Here is a 17,976-nt window from a genome sequence, read left to right as displayed (position 1 = left end):
GCTTTATATTCTTTATTAAAAGTATATGTTGTAAAAAAAAAAAGTATATGTTGTATACAGTCTTCTGGGGCTTGTTTATTTTCATTCAGTGTTGTTATACTAAGACTTATCCCTGTTGAATGTGACTGAAGTTCATTCATTTTCACTGCTATATAATATTCTATGGGTGAAGGTATCACCCTGTTTCACTGTTATAAACAGTACTGCAGCAACATTCCTATTTATATCTTCTGGTACATGTGTGCAAGTCTCTCCTGAGTATAGATCTCAGAAGGGAATTGCTAGGTCTTGGTATATGAATATTCAACCTTACAAGATAATAGCAGGTTGTTTCCTGATATGTTTGTAGTAGTTCTGCCCCTACCAGTGAAGTATAAGAGCTACTATTATTCCATGTCCTCTCAAGTACTTGATATCATCAGATTTTTAAATTTTTGCCAAATGAGTGGTGTAAATAATGTCTCTTAGTGGTCTTGATTTGCAGTTCTTTGATTACCAATGAAGCTGAGCAACATAAATAACACTGCATAGATCAGACCCACAGAAATTGCAGATATTAGAGTTATTAGGTATAGAAAATAGGAGCACCTTGCTGCCTCAGTTGGTGAAGTGTGTGACTCTTGATCTTGGGGTTGTGAGTTGGAGCCCATTGGGAGTAGAGACTACTTAAAAATAAAATCTTTAAAAACATAAAGTGAAAAAAAAATATTTTTAAAATATGTTATCAGAGGAGCTCCTGAGTGGCTCAGCCAGTTGAGTGTCTGACTCTTGGTTTTGGCTCAGGTCATGATAGAGGGTCCTGAGATCAAGCCACATGTTGGGCTTTGCACTGATCTCTGCTTGGATTCTCTGTCTCCCTCTTCCCCTCCCCCCATGCTCATGCACACACACACTCTCTCTCTAATATAAATAAATAAATCTTTAAAAATATGTTATAAGAAATAAGAGGGTACTGAAAGAATGATGGACAAGAAACTCAACTGACCAGGCAGATATCCAAGGGAACTAATAGAAATGAAAAAATAGTAGAAGTAGAAGAAACTTAAATTCAATGAATAGTTTTAAAAATAATATATTACAGCTGATGGTAAAGCTAGTGAATTGGAAGATATTTCTGAAGGAATTATATAGATGATGGAAAAGAAGATGAAATATGTGGAAGAGGTATAAAGGCAGGAAAATAGAGTACATGTTGACAAACTTTTTCTGTAAAGATCCAAGGAGTAAATATTTTAGGCTTTGAAGCCCATATGGTCTCTGTAATAACTACTCAGCTCTGCTGTTGTAGTGTGGAAGCAGCCCATAGTCAATATGTAAATGAATGGGTATGGCTAGATGCTAATTAAACTTCCTTTACAAAAACAGGCTGCAGGCCAGATTTGGACCCTGTGTTATAGTTTGCCTATGCTTGGAACAGAATAAAAAGATCTCAGTACACCTTTAATTAATGTTCCAGGAGGAAATAATGGAGAAAATAGGAATATGACAAGATTTGAAGAAGCAGTGGTCAAGAATCATTGAAGTACAATCATTATACCTAATGAATCCCAATAAGAATAAATAAAATTCACCCCTAGACACATCAAAATGAAACTACAGAACACCAAGGATAAATTATTTTAAGAGTAACCCTAGAAGGTAAATTGCTTTCCAGGGAATGACATTTAGACTGACAACTAATTTCTCAACCTCAACCATTAAGAGCCAGAAGACAATTGGAATAATATCTGCAAAGCACTGAGAAGATAACTGCTAATGCAGGATTCTACCATCAATGACAGTCTTCCAAGAATGAGGGCAAATAAAGGCCTTGGTGTATAAATTGAAAGGTGAGTAATTGGAGTTCAGGTGATCTAAGGTCCATGTGTTGTTTGGGAAGAGGTTAAAGATATTGGTTATTGAGAATTTTTAAGTTAAATATACATGTTAAAAAAATATATATATACATATATGTATATATATATATACATGTTAGTATTTCTAGGCTAACACTAAAAAACTAGGAATAATGTAACTTCAAACTAAGAAAATGGGAAAAAAGAAAAGGAAACATGAATGAAGACCATAGAAAATGTGGCCATTAAAAGATATTTAAGATTGTGATCTAGAAAAAATAATAACTATTGCCACTTATTGAGTAGCTACCATGGAGTCATTTTGATTTGTTAACATTCATAATTTCATGTGATATGCGTATGAGTACCATGCAAAAAGAAGGCATAAAAATTATAGTTTCCATTATCACTGCATCTTTGTGCTCAAAACAAAGTCTGGAACTCAGTAGAAACTCATTTGTTTAAAAAAAAAAAAAAAAGAAACTCATTTGTTAAAGAATGAATGAAAAAGAAGTGAGTGTTGATACTATATAAAGATGAGCAAACTGTGGGATCCCTGGGTGGCTCAGCGGTTTAGCACCTGTCTTCGGCCCAGGGCATGATCCTGGAGTCCCAGGATCGAGTCCCACGTTGGGCTCTCTGCATGGAGCCTGCTTCTCTCTCTGCCTATGTCTCTGCCTCTCTCTGTGTGTGTCTCTCATGAAGAAATAAATAAAATCTTAAAAAAAAAAAAAAAAGATGAGCAAACTGTTTCCTGAGAAACAGCATTCTGAAAGGAAAGACATCAACATGAATATGAAACTCACCTTCCCTACTTAGGAACTTTGTGGTATTGAACATAAAAATGCCCCTCAGTCTTTTTTTTTAAAGATGTATTTATTTATTTTGGAGAAAGAGAGAGCAAATGTGCATGTACACACACAGTGGGAGAGCTCCACTGAGTGTGGAGCCCGACATAGGGCTCTTTGTGGGGCTTCGTGCTGGGCTCAATCACAACTCTGAGATTGTGACCTGAGCCGAAATCAAGAGACCGACACTTAACAGACTGAGCCACCCAGGTGCCCTGCCCCTCAGTCTTCTTATCTGTAAAAATGGTCATAGAATACTTGACACCAAATAATGCTCATTAAATGCTAGATGCTTGCTAAATGGTAGATTTGGAATTCAACCATAGCTACTTTCCCCTCTACTATGTAGGAGATTTTTCCTCTCTTCTCTAATGCTGCAGTATCATGTGATAGCTGAGAATATGAGCTTCAGAATCCGGTAGACCCAAGTTCATGGCCCAGCTTGACTGCTAGTTAACTGTAGGATTTTAGGCCTCAGTTTCTTCAATTGTTGAGAGGAGATAATAGAAGCTATCACAAAAGAGGTTATAAGACTCGAAGAATGCATACCAATCCCTGGAGTGCTGGAGATCACAAATTAGGCCCCAATTTAATATAAGGGAAAGTAGGAGCTAATGAGTAGGCTCATAGGGAGCAGTAAGAGGAGAATGGTTTCTTTTTTTAAATTTAAGATTTTATTTATTTATTCATGAACAACAGAGAGAGAGGCAGAGACCCAGGCAGAGGGAGAAGCAGGTTCCCTCTCGAGGAGCCCAACATGGCACTTGATCCCAGGACCCCAGGATCACAACCTGAGCCAAAGGCAGACACTCAACCACTGATCCACCCAGGCGCCCCAAGGAGAATGGTTTCTAACACTGGACAAGAGATTAGTCTAAATGACTTTAAGTCCCTTCCAACCATAATGTTCCTAATGCCAGGGAAATACTGTGTTATTTCCACACTCACTTTTTAGACTGCTGAGCAGGCCCCTCATGGCTCTACACCCACGAGGTGAAATGGGCTGATTGATAGCATTCCATAATAACCACAAGAATTATGTTTGAGTGCTTACTATGGGGCAGCACTGTGTGCCTTTTATGTGGATTATTTAATTATCTCAAAATCTTGCGAAACATTTTAAATGGGGTTAGTATGATGATCCCTAGTTTATCACTACCCAAACTGATAAACAGAGACAATAACTAACTTTCTCAAGGTCAAACAGGTAATGACAGTGGAACTGGGTTTTGGGTCTGTCTGCTTGCAGAGCCTGTGCTCTTGATCCCTGTACCCTAAGAGACAAAGAGAAAATGAGCCCTCGTATCTGGAAAGCAAGGCGATATTGTGGCAGAATACTATGTGGCCCTAGACAAGGTGCTTAGCCAGTTTTCCTCTCTGTAAAATGGGGGCAGTATTATCCATTTCCCAAGTTTGTGGGGAGGATCAAACAAAATAATATACGAGGCCCTCAAAAAGAGGAAGACCCTGTGTTTCTCTTGTGAGTCAGGAAGGCCTTAGATATACCTGCTCTCCACAGATGCCTATGTGCTCTGAGCCAGTGATAGTGTGGTTTCGGGAGAGTAGGTGAAAGCCAGCGTATTCCCTTCTGTTTGAAAAGAGAACGGTCCATCACCCTCAGTGCCCTTCCACCACGGCCTGTACTGCCCTCCTACACACACACACACATACACATAGAGCATGGTGTCCAGAGAGCCCAGTCTATTACCCTCCCTTTGGCCTTACCACTTGGCCTTGCCAGGTCACCTGTTGTGTTGGGCCAGGCCGTCCATGGGCTCCTGACTCCGGATGTGTCAGAGGCCACTGTCTGGGATAACTGACCTCTGTGCCACTGGGGCTCCACCTCCATTACCAAGATGGGCCTGAGCTCCTGGTGGCAGCCGCAACCAGACTCCACAGTGAACTTCATTCTGCTCCTCCCTTCTGCCTTTCTCACCTGCCTACACCAGCACTGTTTCATTTGCTTTCCTATCTTTTGTGTGTGTGTGTGTGTGTGTGTGTGTGATTTTACTGTGGTAAAATAGAACATAAAATTTAACCTTTTAACCATTTTTAGGTGAACAATTAAGTGGTATTAATTACATTCACACTGTTGTGCAACCATCACCACCATCCATTCCCAGAACTTTGTCATCATCCCAAACAGAAATTCTGCACGTGTTGAATGTAGCATCCCAGGGTGCCTGGGTGGCTCAGTCAGTTAAGTGTCCGACTTGATTTAGGCTCAGGTCATGATCTCAGGGTCATGAGATTGGGCTGAGACTAAGTGTGGAGCCTGCTTAAGATTCTCTCTCTCTCTCTCTCTCCATCTCCCTTTGCCCCTCCCTACTCTCCTTTTTAAAAAAAAAATAGCACCCCACTTTCTTTCCCCAGCCTCTGGCAACCCTCTACTCTACTTCCTACTTCTGAATTTGGGCCTAGAGTAGGCACTTCATCTAAATGGAATCCTACAATATTTGTCCTTTAGGGTCTGGCTTCTTTCTCTGAACATAATATCCTCAAGATTCATCCATGCTGTGGCAGGTGTCAGAATTTCCTTCCCTTTTAAGGCTGAATAATATTTCACTGTCTGGATAGACCACATTCGGTGTATCCATCCATCTGTTGATGGACGCTGTCTTGAATCAAACCTCCTCATGTATATCATAGTTTGCAGTAATATGGAGAGAACAGTCTCCTGGAAGCAGGAAACTGAGGAGGTGGTGGTGAGTGGGGGGAGGGTGCAGTGCAGTGTGCTGTTTGTAAGCTCTGGTCTGGAGCCTCTTCTGGGGCTTCACCCTTCCCAAGGTCTGTCTTCTCAACAGATAATGTGAGTGACATCCCCTGAACCTGGATGTGCTAGCTGGAGAGGAGAGCAGGGATTAATTGGGGCTAAGACTTTGCTTTGGCCTGCTTTCCTGGGGACAGAAACTGCTGTTACCCCAGGCGTGCTCTGCTCTTGGGATTGTAGGCAAAAGGTCTGTTTGTAGAGCAGTTTTTGTGTGTTCTACGCTTATATTTTTGAGTACTTGTGTATTTCTTCCCCTCATCAATCTGTCATTTCTGGTGTCCTGCTTGGCTTGATGCACCTCAGGATTTCTGTAGGCCCTGTACTATAACTCTGGGGCTTCCTCTGCTTATTTGTTTGTTTGTTTTAAGACTGTATTTGAGAGATAGAGAGAGAGAGAAAGTGTAAGTGGAGGGAGAGGGAGAAGCAGACCCCCCCGCCCCGCCTGCTGAGCAGGGAGCCTGATGCACGGCTCCATCCCAGGACCCTGAGATCATGACCTGAGCTGAAGGCAGGTACTTAACTGACTGAGCCACCTGGGTGCCCCTTAACACAGGCATGTCCTGTCTTATTTAATGAGACTTCGAGGTCTGCTAGTTCCCTTTAGGAAGGCCCCCTTCCTTCCTTTCCCTGAAGCTTCCTTACCCTCTTCTGTTCTCCTTTCTGTTGTCCCCCTTTTCTACTCCTTTGGTGCACCACCAGCTGTGCTGCCTCTGTCTGGACCTCAGTCTATACCCCCAAGGTGTCCACAGGCTAAGAGGATGACACACACTGGCATCATGCATACCTTCAGTGTGTCTCACAGGTACCTCTGGGAGGAAGTAGAAGAACCTATATTAAGCCTCTGAGTTCATCAGGACAGGAATCCCCCAGCTCCAGTGTCCTGGGTGGGGCCTCACATTACCTGATGGTTAACTAGAGGCTGCTTTCCGGTTCTGATTCCTCTACCTTTGCCTGCTGTATAGGACTGTGCAGCATGTAGTATGTCTTAGCTTCTTTCTGGCTCTTGCATGGCCCTCACTGAGTCACATCCCCTTTAAGACCATGTGTTATAAAATTGGTAGAAAGTATAATATCATCAGTCCTGTCTACCTTAAAAGGCTGTCCCAAAGATCACACAGAGTGCTTTGAAACAGTGAGGCGTTACCCGGATGTGAGTTCTTACCACGAGCTTCTTTGACTGTCATGAACTTTTCTGCCTTTCTGCTCAGTCTTGCTGACACCACGTAACAAGGAACCTCAGGCAGACCATTCCCCAGAAGGAGCTGCAAAAGTTGGAGATTCTGGAGAAGTCCATGAGTGGGGAGGACCAATGTATTCCTGGTACATAGAGCCCAAGACCCAGACCCAGGACTGGGAATCATAGGAATGAGGGAGCCGGAGGCACTGGGAGACTCTGAGCGAGAAGCAAGCCTCCTGGGTTGGCTTCCGTGGCTCAATAGCTTCTTAATGCAAAGTCCGTGGGCCTTTGTACATAAAAGTAGTGGCAATCCTCTTAGCTTTCATCAGAGTTGGGCTATTCTCATTATCCTTGGCTTTCAGCTGAGAATTCTAAGGCCCAGGAAAAATGGATTTGGAGGAGGGGCCTCGGAGGGAAAGGCTGCTTGGGAAGAGCTGTTATGGGAGAGCCCATGAGCTGAGAGGGCAGCTCTGGCCTGCAGGCAGAGCTCCGGGAGGGACTGGGGCCATGGGGCTGGCAGCTGTGGTACCTCAACTCCTCTGGTGCATCCCCTGGTCAAACTGGATTCACTTCTGGTTTTCTTCCTTAGATATTTCTTAGGGCCTAGGGATCCAAGGCCATGTTCCAGGTTGACAGCTAAGTGCAGCTACTAGCCTAAGGCACATTTATAAAGATGTTCAAAAGATGCCCCCTTCAGATGGGTACAGCCTCTAGGTGTATGACCTATCTGGCAAAACTTACGCTGTTTCACTCCCAGCCATCTCCTTACCTGGTATCCATGTTCAGAGTGCACTCTGCACAGCTGGAAAGCCCTAAGAAAGCCTCCCTTTGCTCCTGGTGTGGGCCTGAGCCCACCAGGGAAAGTCCATACTGTGAGTGAACTCTTCCTGGAAGCAGCTTGATGGCTGCAAGACAGCCTGCGGGGCAGAGCCTGGGGGTGTTGGACACACGCAGGGGAACAGGTAAGGGAGAGATCTCCACCCTTCATTTGACATCTGATAACAGATTTCTTGGCCTCCTTGGCCTCTGCCTGTATTCTACTTTTCTATTGTCGATTGCGTAGCCTTTTTGTCCCAATGCCTAGCACCGTGCTTGACTCATCTGTGCTTTGCTATCAAGTGAGGGGGTTTGTATTCTATTTTCCTTAAAGTTCCCTTCATGACTGTGATTCTGGAATTCTATGAGATGTCTGATACAGTTGGTAGGAAAAGCAGAGGTTCTGCTCCCTGAAAAGGCCAGGAACTTACTGGCAAGTGCAACTGCCAGTGATGAAATTGGGATTAGGTCTAGCCTGCCTCCTAGTTTGTAGTCGGTCAACCCCCGGCCCCACTCTGCTTTGAGAAGGTGGCAGAGCACACGTGGTACTTAACCTACAGAGGTGCCATGATCACTGCTTCTGGGTGTGGCAGTCACCAAGCAGCTCCTTACCATGTCCCCAGGAGGAGCCAAGCAGGCACCAGCTCTGGAGGAGGCATCTAAGGGGTTCTCGTGCAATGCAGATGGCTTCCGGAAGTTTGCAAGGAAATTCCTTGGCCAGGTGGCCCTGCTTCACGGGCAGCCCCTGCTAGGAGGACATGGTAGCATTTTGGCGCTTGACCATGTGCTGCCCCATCTGGCTCCTTTGGAAAAAGAGTGAAAGAGTCCTGCCTGGGGGGCCTGGGAAGGTAGGGTGCTGTTGTTGGCATTAAGGATGGCTGCTGATAGGATGGGCTTCAGTTCTGGGGATCAGCACCTCCATACATCACTTCTGGGGATGGTTGGCTCCCGGCCCTCCTTGCGAGCAAAACTCAGAATCTTTGGAGGTCCTTGCCTTTCCCAAAGCAGCTCAACTTCTGCTCCATTCTTCGAGGTTGGCTGGGCACTTTAGAGAGAGAAGTTGCTTGTCTTCCTATACTTCCTAGGTTTATCTCAGCCCCTGAGAATTGCCTTAATATCCTGTTAAGGGGGCCTTCCACCCCAGCCTCCCCAGAAAGAATGGGAATTGTCAAGACTGTCCATTTTCTTTCTCCTAGAATTTTCTGTGACCTCCTCAGCATTTTACCATATCCCCCTCTTGTCTTGGCTCTTGAAACTATTCCCATAGGAAGAAAAGGCAGTTCACCCTCCTACCCCTCTTCAGAGCCAAACCTCTGTTTGTTCTCTAAGAAACCATGGAAACCTGGCCTAAGAGGCCACTTCTACCATCTTGGAAGTTAATGTCCCAAAGCCTCACACTAACAGCTGTGAGCTCTCTGGGCTCTTTCTTCCAAAAGGGGACAAGAGCCACTGATCTTTCAGATGTGCTGAGAGGAGAACATTTCAGACAACCCAACCCCTTCTCACAAGCAGGTTAGCAATGGGAGTGAGGTGTTCTGTAGAGTCTGGAGTATAAAGACAGGCAACACTATCCGGGAACCCTGAAGAGCATTCTGAAACGTGGTCTATACTTAATTTTGCTCCTGCACGTTTCTTCTCCCCCCTCCTCACGCTTCCTCAGCTACTCAGAAGACTGGTGTTGGAGGTGGTTATCTGTTAGCTTCTACCAACTGTTTTTTTTTTTCTTTTTCTTTTTCATCTCCTCAACATGTTTGTCCTTCTTGCTCTGGTGCTACCTTTTAAAGCCCAAATCAGGAATCCAGGGAGCCACAGTGATTAACTGCAGGAGCCCAGTAGAAGAATTCCACAGCCTTAGACGGCAAAGTTTCCAGGCCTCGCTGCCCCGGGACTTCCCCCTCCGAGGAGTCCTCTTTCTCGGGCTGCCTACAGGAGGAGGGGGCAGGGAGAGCCGCTGATGTGTCCTCAGCTTCTCCTGGGACTTGGCTGCTCACACAGGGAGGGTTCAGGGCTGAGACCCTGAAGGGAGAGCACTCCCCCACTTCCCCCAGCTGGCCTGCCGAGGAGGATTGTTCTCTGGTGATGGAGAGCTTACTGATTTGGAGCAGCTGGCCAGAGTGTGTGAGCCTGGGGCGGCGGGGGGGGGTGGGGGGTGTTGCTCCTGTAAGCTTTTACAGAAGCAAACGTTGGGCAGATACTGTAAGATGCCAGCAGAGGTCTGGCTCTGGTGGGTCACGGTCCCTCTGTGAGTCCTCGAATCCTCACAAAGTGGTTGGGAAGAAGGCAGCCGTGTCGCCAGGGAGCTGGATCCAGCCTCCATAAGTCTGTTCCCTACGCATGTGTTCTACACTCCAAATGAAAGTGAAGTGGGAGAATGGAGCTATCTTGTAGCTTGTGGTTGGATAGCACTAGCTGATTGTGTTGGGTTCTTGACTTTTCCACTTCTGTGGGTGCTTTGAGAGGAGCCAGAGTCAGATTGTGGACTTAGGTGCCTTTCTGTCTGTCCAGCTCCCAGCCCCTTCCTCCATCAGGCTGTCTTCTTATTTATGCCAGACTGGGAATGTGGCCGAGCATGCTAAACCTAACTTTAGCTTTTAATCCACTGAATAGTCATACCCTTTCTTTTCTCCCATCTCGTTAGGGCTCCTCACTTCTGGGGCCTCCATGTTGGCCATTTGCCTATATTTCAAGCACAGTTGGATGCTACATAGTTCGTTTAGCCAGGCAAGCTGCAGAGGCTGTGGGAGGATGCAGATAGACTCAGAGAGTTCATTCTGTGTGCCCTTGGTCCATTGCCCATGACCCCAGAGGCATGGATTGGCTCTGTGTTGGTGCTTACTGTGACAGCCCCACAAGTGCCCAACTGCTTCTCAGCATGCCACTGCTTGAGCCAATATGCACTGGACCGGGTTGATCGGTTCCAGAAACTACCACATAAGGAGAATGGAATTCCATCCAATCATGCTGTTGCAGAATATGTGGGAAAAAGAATGAGAGATTTTGAGACCGAGATAGATGGGGTGGGGGGAGCTGGGAGGGAGGGAGAGAAGAAAGGAAGGAGTCTGGTAGACCAGGAGAGAGGGAGAGATGGGAAAAGTGATATACACACATATAAAAAAATAAAGTGAGAAGCTTGGAAATGAGGTATAGGGAGGAAAAAATGAGATCCAAAGAGTTTGGTGCTGGGTATTTTTTTCTATGATTTCTGGCAGCACAGTGCTTCAGAAATAATCCCGAAAGAATCCTTTTTTGCCACTTCCTACAGGCGTCCCCACTACCATCACCATCACCATAGTTCTCCCAGGCTTTTCTTTGGAGGTACTGCAGTGGTGTTTAAAATACTGTGTGTGGGAGTTTAGAATTGAATGGGTGTTGGGAGAGCTTAAATTTTTTACCTTTGCCTCTCCCTAGTGAGCGAGCAGTTTCTGCAATGATAGCTGGTCTCCCTCTGCCTGCACCAGAAGAGCCCTGGGACTGTGACCAGGGGAACAAGAGAGATGCACCAATCCAGTCAGTCTTCCAGGACCCCAAGAGAGAGGAGGGGGATATGGAGCAAGTGGTGAAGAAGTGTTTCTTAGGACTTCCAGGTCACTGATTCTCTCTGGAGATTGAGTCTCCTTCTGGGACATCCATGCTTCTTCTTTCCTTGGAAGGAAATGGAAGCATACTGGAGCAGAGTAGCCTGGTTCACTTATTAAGTCCATGTTAGGTCAGGCACTGGCCCAGGGGCTGGGATAGAGAGGTAAGACAGCTTTCTGCTCACCTGGAAGAAGAGGACGCAGCACTCTCCACTTTCTCTCCTCTTTCATCAACAATGGCCAGCTGAGGCTGAGTTACTTCTTTGCCTGCCATTTGTGTCTTCAACAATGGGCTCTGTGTCTATCACCATGGATCTGGGCTTTTGTGAATAGATGTTCTTTCTAGCCCCCCATGATTTTTGGAAGCTTCATCTACCTTGGAGGTCCTGAGACATGTCTGCTTCTCTTTGTCTTTTTATGTCTCTCTCAATAATGGCCACTTAGTTTGAGTTAATATCCTGAGACTTAGGAATAGAAACACCAGTGCCTGGGACACCAGCCTTGCCATCAGCCTACTCACTCTCAGCTGTCCAGGACAGTGCCCCATACCGGACTTTTTCCTCTTCTCCCGTCCTCCCTTCTTATCCTACAGGCACAGTGGGATGCTGATGACAGTTGGTTTGACAGGCTTAGAAACCACAACCACTCTGCTCTTTTGACCCCAAGGTACTGCCAAGACAGATTTCTGTCCCAAGTTTTGACTTTCCCAGCAAGCCTTTGTCAGCTAACCAGGGCTGTCCTGGGGCAGCCAGGGGTGCTTTCCTGATGGAAAAGCAGCAGCTTCCCCCTTCTCCTGCCCTCTTCCCATCTCATTGGGTGGTTTCCCTTAGTATCTTTCCACAGTTACGGCGGCATCGGAAAACATTCAGTTAGAATCTGAGATGGAAGGAACTGGAACAGTTCGTTGGGTTTGCTCTTTTTAATACTCCCCTAACTTGATTTTATCTGATTAACATACCCATCAGCAGTGGGGTCTTTCTGATCCCTCCTCCTAAGGATATACCAAATCCAAAAGAATCTGGAATAAGGTGGAAAAAGAGGGAGATAAAATCCTGGAGCATCTTTTGTATTCCCTCCAGCTGTTTCTGGAAGGTGACTCTCTCTTACTTGGATGTCATTTAGTGATGGGCAGCCAGTAGCATGTTTGTCAAAGTTGGTACACATATTTGGCTTAGGGGTGTGTGTGTGTGTGTGTGTGTGTGTGTGTGTGTTTACTACATGGGCTAATTCCTTCCTCTCTCTGGCCCTTCTTGAGCTGCCCTATCACCCACTGCCCATTTCTTTTTTCTTATTTTTCACTTCATTTTGGGTTGGACGAGTGGAGGAAGCAGAAGGCCACAGTGACCCCAGCCAGTGGCTACTCTCTGATCACTCCCCACCTCCTCTCCCAGAAACCTTTTCCATGTGCTGGTGCCTTGAAGACGTGTGTGTCTGAGAAGGAATCAACCTCACTTCTGATTATCTTTCAGCATCTGAGCTTTGAGTGCCAACTCCTTGGTACCAGCTAGGGGTCCTTGGTATCCTGACTACGACTTCCCATCCTGTGCAGGGTACCCATTCACCCCAGAGCTCCCTGAGGGCTGAGAATTCGATGAAAGTTCTCTGTATAAGTGGGGAAGCACGGGTCCCCACAAAGACACCTCTAGAGTCATACCCTGCAGACCTCCAGCCAGGGGGATGTTTTGGGGCTCCTTTTCCATGACTTCTGGTGGGATCCTTGGTGTCTTCACCCTGATGACACTGGCAGCCAGTGGGGGCTGATGGCAAGAGGGCAGGAATGCTGCTGGCTGGCGCCCACCTTTAACAAAAAGGAGACAAAGTGGCTTTGTCTCCTTTTAATATTATATGTGGTGCAGAGGTGAGAGGACAGAGTTTGGCCTTGCTCCTTTAGGAGCCAAGGCACAGGCCTGTATAAGCGAGAAGCCACACCGCCCCTGCTCGAGATGAACGTATCATACTCTTCACTTCAGCTTTCTCATTCCTGGCTCAAGTCCTAAGCTCTGTTTCCCAGCTATACTCTTTTTGTTCCTGAGGAAGTTGCGGTGGCTTTTTTTTTTTTTTTAAGCTGTATTAGGGGGTTGGGGAAGGAAAGCTTTATAAGTAAAATAATAAAAAACAGACCACTCTGCCATTACAGGCACATAAATAGCTCCACTGTAGCCCGGCTACACACTTGCTTTGCCATAGCAACCTGGAGCGGGTGTTTATAGCAGCCTGTCACCCCGACAGGAAAACAGCTGCTTCTCCCCCAGCTGCACTGGCCATGGCCTGGGCCTGGAGCAGCAGGCAGGACCCCCCAAGGGGGTGCGAGGGTTGGGGGGTTGGCGGGGGAGGCTGCCAGAGGTCCAGATGGGCCAGGGCAGGAACATTGGGAGAGCCCAAAGCGGGTGGTGAGTGTCTTGGGTTTGCACATTTCCCATCACCTGCGTTAGGAGCCCTCTGTCTCCTATCTCCTGCTGTGGGCTGCAGGAAACGGGTGCAGAGGGTGCTCAGCTTCCCCTGAACCTAGGAGAGGTCAGGGTGTTCTGAAGCTCAGGGGTAGCTTGTTTCAACTTTCCAAATAAAACTTGGCTCCCGTTTGCAAGTTCCGGGAGGTCCTCTTAAGTCCATTTTCTCGAGGACTCACAGGAGAGAGGCTTTCCTAGGGAGGATTGTGGGTGCCTCCAGGAAGAGGGGGTACCCTGAGATGAATGGTGAATGGGAGCAGAGGTCACCACCCTGGGAGAAGGAAAAGCAGGAGGAGATTTGTGACAAGATCCTCCTGTGCCCCTCTGCTATCAGCCTAGATCCAAGAACACTGCCCGAACTGGGCCCCTGTTCAACGCCCACAGAGTACATTAAGCTGGTGTTGCGGGAGGTGCTCGGGATGTGGTTGTGGAGACGCTTCCTAACCTCTGTGGGGTCTTCAAGGTGTGGGTCCCAGACCAGCCATGGCAGCACCCTTGTTAGAAACACATATTCCCAGGCCTGCCCTCACACCCCCAAATCAGAAACTCTGGGGGCAGCAGCAGGGCCCAGCCATAGGCGGTATCCACCCCCGCAGGGATGCTGATGCTTACCTGAGCTTGTAAACCACTGCTCCGAGGCAGGCTGCAAATGCAGGGGACAATGGCTTGTCCACTTTCTAAAGCCCAGGGCTGGCATAGTGGCTGCTGTCTGTACAGTTAGTGAACAGGAAGGGCAAAACTGGGCTGATGGGGTGACATGTTAATCAGGCTGATGGGGCAAAACTGGGCTGATGGGGTGACCGAGTGCCCTCGGTCCCCTTTCCTAATGCACGCCATCCTCTCAGGGGTAGAGCCCTTGCTTATCTGCCTGGAACTTGCAGGAGATGGGTGGGTTGAGGGAAGGGCTGGGGAGGCATAGGGGGGTTCTCTGTGCTCTGTATAGGGGAGACTGCCATGAAGTAGAGCGGGGTGATGGGACTGTCATTCAGGCCTGACGTCCATGTGCAGTGCCCTGGCTGCTGTCTGGGTCATACAGGAATATTACTCCCTCCTGCTCAGCTCTGGTGGCAGAATAGCTGCCGGCAACACTCCCTTCTGGTGGATGAGCTGTGGCCTCCTTAGTCCGAGGTCAGGGGTCTCCCCACTCCCCTCCGAGGGCTCCACCAGAACCTGACACCGAGGAGCTACCAGATCCTGCTCCAGTACCCAAGGGAGATTGACCCTCCTCTCCCTCTCCACCAGCCTGGCATGACTCCGCTGAAATTTGTTTCTAAAAATAACACAAGATCCAATCCAGCTGCTAAAAAGCCCCTTTGTTCTCTTGGAACCAAAATGTGGCAAAACCACAGAAAGCAGCCCCAAGAAAGGCAATGTATGTTGTCCAAGAAAGTATATGTACTGGACTTTTGCGTGTTACTACCCAAGGTCTGTGTCCTGTCCCAGTTCTGGGGAGCTGCTCCCTACTTGGGTGTGAGAAGCAGAGACCCTTGCAAACCCACATCCTGAGCATTCACCATGAGCAGGTGGGAGGCTGCCAGCACCCCTTTCATTAAACAACAGACCTTCTGCATGGCACTGTCACTCCCACCTGAAATTGGCTCCTGGCCTCTTTAATCAACTGAAGGAAGTGGTCAGTGTTATGGTTCCATCCTCCACATTTTTTAAATCTACAGCTTGCTGTGAATGCTCCCCCACACCCATTGGGTCACAGGAGGCCACAGAGGTGACCAGGCCAGTATGATTCAGATTATGTGGAAGAGGGTACATTCCCCATGTCTCTGAGTCTGAGGGACTGCCCTTTCTCATCTTGATGTATTGATGCTATTTTAGGATAGAGCCAGACACTGCACTCTCAGGCACATTCAGCTTTAGCATCCCAACCCATGCCCTGAAGCTTCCTGTCTTCATCTCGATGGTTCCTGGGGCCTTTGACATGAGCTGAATCTCAGCAAGCCAGATGATTAGGAACAGGCTACCAACCTTGGATCGATTCTTGGTATCACTGTGTAGAGAAAGTTTGTGCTCTCGATGGGCCCTACATTCTCCTGCCCCCGAAGGCATCAGGCCCAAACAGATAAGTTTGGTCATCATTACCATAGCATATTTTAGACAATACAACCCCTATAGGACTGCAAGTTTTCAGGATCATGGTATGTTTTGCTTTTCTTTGTGTGGATCTCAGGTACAGAGCAGGGAGCCTACCATACCATTAGTTCATGGCCCATGCAAACCAATTTGTGTGCTCACTGTTACCCCCTATCCCACATCTATCCCCTTCTCTGCCCAGGAGCAACATTCTAATGGGCTCACATATATCTCTTTGTTTAAATACATCCCTTAAAATGTCTAGCATCACTTTAGATCATGTGTTTTTGTGTAAGAGCTATTAAAGCACTCCGCTCCACCCCAGTAATATTTCTAAGATCACTAGTGTTGTTGTGTGTACATCTGATCTGGGTTTCTAACTCTTGCATAATATCCCCTATTATCTAGTGCACGTATTCTGCCTCTCACTGGACGAAAATCCCAGGTTGCCTTCACCACCAGTAACGTCCCAGTGAACGTCCTTACATGTGCCCCCTTCTGAACTTGCATGATCATTTTTTTTGGGGAGGTGCACCCGAGAGTAGGTAATGAGTCCAGGGTGTGCAGAGACTTAGTTTTAACTTAGAAGTACAAAGTGACTCTGGAGAAGAAGGGAGAATTCTGGATCCCTGAGGCTCAGGGTTGGAGGGTGACACATTTTCTCCAGAAAGATGCTTTGATTCTGGCACTACATTTCTGCTGTGGAATTGAAGAATCACTCAGCATGGCAGATGGGGAGGAGAAGAGTAAGCAAGAGAATCTCATGTATACTACCTCCTAACTGGGAAGTGATGTTCTGTCTTCAGGAAGGGAGTATCCTCTAGAACCCAGGTCCTAGGAGCTGGCTGCAAATTAGCACCAGGTTCCAGGACCTAGAGCAGGACCACAGGTCACATCATGCCATCCTGTGGTCAACGTGGAGGCCTGGTTTTGGTGCCCTAGCCCCCACTTGGCTTCCTGTCATGGGCATGGCTTTGGGGGATGATGATGGGTGATGCCCACCACATAAACTTTAGCCAACGTACTCTGTCTCTAAATTTCTTCCCATATGCCTCCAAAGGGCCTCAATAGACTGAGAACTCAGTAGACTCAGTAGATACTTAGTAGACTGTGTGTGCTCAGGCCTGCTTCTGCAAACCAGTGGGCATTGGAGGAGCAACCAGGCAGGGCAGGCACGGGGAGGAAAGGAAGAGCCCAGCACCGTGATGAGGATGGCTGCCAGACCTGAGTGGCAAGAACTGGCAAGAGTGGGCTAGGATCTGGGTCATGGAAATAAGAGGCCTGTAATGAGGAGGGAGCAGATAAACCTCTGTGTGGGGTTTAGACCTCCAGAGAGTAGGGCCAGGGATGTTTCACTCCAGGCAGACATATTTTTCATGCCATGTTCAAGTGCTTATTAGATTTTTTTGACAGGGCATGGCCCTCTCAGAAGCATGGGAGTGCCTGAAAGGAGAAGTAAACCTTCGGAAACTGTAGGTGATGGAACAAGAAATGCCTCTTCTGGAGACAGGAGAGAGAGAGAATCTGGAGCAGGCTCTGTCTCAAATCACCACTGAGAAGGTGTTTCCCTGACCTGTTTCAGAGCCTTTAGGGCTGGTTCTTGGACAAGGGACAGAAAAGTTTGCGTGGACCTTCTCATCAGGCTTTAGGAAATAAAGCCTTTTTCCTTTTTGTCACAGGATTGTCCTTGTCCTTGAAACAGGGTGGCTTGGATTCAGACTAGGGCGTGAATCCTGGCTCTCTGAAGCTCTGTTTTCCTGCTATAAAAAGGCGGTGCCCTCCCTACTGGGCTGTTGGTAAGGATTCAGTGAAACAATGTATGTAATGATGGTAAGAGCCATTGCGTGTGGAGCAACCACTACGTATCAGCCACGTGCCAGGCACTGTATAGCACACACGCATGTGCCTTTGTGTGTGATTTCTCTCTCATTTCCACACAAAGTGCCTATGATGGTATCTGGCTCATTGTGTGCGCTCAACTAATATTTTTTCCTTCCCTTCCAACCCCCCACCTCATCCCTTCCCTGTTGCTGCAAATAGGGACAAAAACAGAGCCTCACTTGGGGGAGGGAACCTTGGGATCAGAGAAAAGAAAGCAGCCCCCTCCCCTCCACTGTAGGTTTCATTTTTCAGTTTGGTGCCTTCTGTGGTGCAACTGGCCTGCTCCCCCAGCCCCTTCACAGTCTTCCTCCCTCCACCTCTCAGTCCTGCATGACAGTGACCCATGATGTTGGCATTACAACCAAAGCATCTCTGAGTGTTCCAACTCACCTCTGAGCGGAGGCTCTTGCCTGATAAAGAGGACAAGCCAGGGGCACCAGACTCTGCTCTACTGAGCGGCAGCCCTGCTTGCAGCCTGGAGGCCAGAGTTGAGTATAGCCCTTATTATTCCAGGCAGGTCTGGCTGCAGTGCTGAGCCAGCC

The 17,976-nt window shown here is 47.5% G+C and overlaps 1 protein-coding gene across 7 annotated transcripts in view; it reads left to right on the top strand.

Moving 5' to 3' along the window:
* ATP2B4 (ATPase plasma membrane Ca2+ transporting 4) overlaps nt 1–17,976 on the top strand; it is a 97,967-nt gene that overhangs the window by 21,939 nt on the left and 58,052 nt on the right. The window contains exon 1 of one of the 7 annotated variants that reach the window (XM_041773325.1): nt 1,706–1,829. The exons of 5 other annotated variants lie outside the window; for them this stretch is intronic. The gene's annotated coding sequence lies outside the window, so the exon portion shown is untranslated. Of the gene's footprint in view, nt 1–1,705; nt 1,830–9,541; nt 9,561–17,976 lie in introns of those variants that run through there. One more of the 7 variants, XM_041773326.1, reaches the window with a different exon arrangement.

Source organism: Vulpes lagopus, chromosome 11, assembly GCF_018345385.1.
Source record: "Vulpes lagopus strain Blue_001 chromosome 11, ASM1834538v1, whole genome shotgun sequence".
Classification (NCBI taxonomy): domain Eukaryota; kingdom Metazoa; phylum Chordata; class Mammalia; order Carnivora; family Canidae; genus Vulpes; species Vulpes lagopus.
Note: the sequence above shows the minus strand (reverse complement) of the source record. Positions and strands in the feature narration are given on the sequence as shown.